Here is a 2,150-nt window from a genome sequence, read left to right on the forward strand (position 1 = left end):
TTTCCTCTCGCATGAAACGGTCTTGTTCTGGCGTGCGCTTTGCTGATGATGAGAGTGAATGCTAGTAGGTTTTGTGTTCTGAACCAGGCAACAGCGAAGCCATGGTATAAAGCGCTCGCTATAGGACGAATGTGGAGTCAACTATACTTCACATAGCGGTACAGTAGTCAATAGCAGTGTCGCGATAGAAATAAGAAAACCGGCACCGAGGGTCACAAAAGAATTCTTTTGCTCAACTTGTCTTATTTGAAACCGCATGAGTTGATTGCAATCGATTTTCTTATCGAATGTGGTCAGTTGTTCAAGGTGCAAGCCCAGCTGCGCTTCCTTCGGAGGTCGCTAATCGAGTTCTCTGGTGATGCCAGAAGGAAGTCTGGTTGGGCTGCCTTCGAAGGTAGCTGCGCGAGTTCTTCAAGTGGTTAGTAGGAAAAAGTCGCCGGCTACGCTTTTTAGCACAGAAATGGTCATGAACAGTTCGCTTCGTCTTTACGGCTTGAGCAGTCGCGTCAATGAAGCCGGTCCAAGGTCACCCATAGAAGCGGCCGGGACAGAAATAAGATAGAAGAAATGGATGGTGGTATCCGAAGAAAGAGGAAAGAATGAGAATAAGACGGAGGGGGAGAAAATAGAGCTGGCAGTTGGGGAGATATAGACTGAAAGAAGAGATAAACGCAGCGATGACGTGACGCCCACCACTCGCCATAACAGCCGCAAAGACCATCGGCCACCAGAGCCGCTCTGATTGGTTCTGTGTTCCTCCCTTCCCATGAGAGCGTGCAGTTCAGAAGCGAAGTGTTCGCCGACAGGCAGTGCAGCCAGGTCTCCCTGTGGGAACTACCGAAGTAAGAAGTAGGATAACCCAGCCTACGCATGGTGCAGCGGCTGCCCTTTTCTTACCAGTTTATTATCCATCCCAAGAAAAAGCTAAAAATATAAATGAAACAGGGCGCTGACTCTTCAACTGATTTCGCAACACACTATCGGGCTCTGAACTGTACATTGCCGTCTAAAAGAACATCCATCTGCGGCGAAAACAGATCACACCAGTTTTACCTCGATCAGAGTTTATCCTGAGTCTAGTATCGTCGCCAGACCTGCCGTCAACCCGCAAAGCAAAGCCGTGAGCCGACCAGGCTAAACATATGCTTCCTCCTGTCACAAAAGTTTAACTACGTTAAAATCGTACCACTATTTTGTATTTCGTTGATGGCATTACAAGTTATCTTTATTTACATTTTTTTAATACCACATGTCTCACCTAATGTCACCTCTCTGGTTTTGAGATCGCTATCTTCCAATCGCTTTTTGCTAACTTTCACGGCAGATTCATTCACATGACCATTGTTATACCTAAGCGATAAGCCCTCTGGGAGAGTTATTGTTTCCGCATCGAGATCGGAATGAATAGAATAGCATGCGAATGTAGGATCTTCATTTGTTTCTACAGATATACCACACACTGCACACGTGTCATCAGCTTGGTAAAATTTATTTTTATAGCTGCGTGTTCTAAGGCACCCTTGGCTTGCTTCAAAGAATAGGGCACTGTCTTTTGAGTTATCATGGAACGATACCTTCGTGGTCTGCCGTATCCTATTTCGATGCATGCGTTCACTCCCCTTCTTTTCCATTGAATTATTCGAGCTTTTACATTCTGCGTTTCGCTCCTGTCGTTTATAGCTCTTCTCCATCTTTATGTCCTGCATACTCACGGGATAGTTTCCTATTTCTTTTCCGCTATTGCCATTCAAAGCTCTTTCTGTATAAGCATTTAATTAGGTTACCTGTCCACACATAATCACCGAACTTCCTCAGGCTTTGTTCATATATTTTACTCTAAGCTTTCCTCACTTCCAGCGATGCCCAGCCTATATCCCCCTGTACTGCCTCATTTGTGGTGTTGCCGTCTGCACGTGGTGAAAGTTTTTAACAGCTCTCTGATTTATTTCTAATCTCGAGTGAACTTCTGCCTTTACGTAAAATACCGCATTCCGAAGGAAAGACCTGTCGCCATTATTCCCTTCCGAACATCACTGGGTACTTCATATCTCACTATGATATAGGTCGCCAGCCAGAATGGGGCTGGCCACAACGCGCAATGGGCGAACCCTAAACGTACAGAGCTGTCGTCCCGTACGAGGTTCGTGCTA

This window comes from Amblyomma americanum, chromosome 9 (genome assembly GCF_052857255.1).
Source record: "Amblyomma americanum isolate KBUSLIRL-KWMA chromosome 9, ASM5285725v1, whole genome shotgun sequence".
NCBI lineage: Eukaryota > Metazoa > Arthropoda > Arachnida > Ixodida > Ixodidae > Amblyomma > Amblyomma americanum.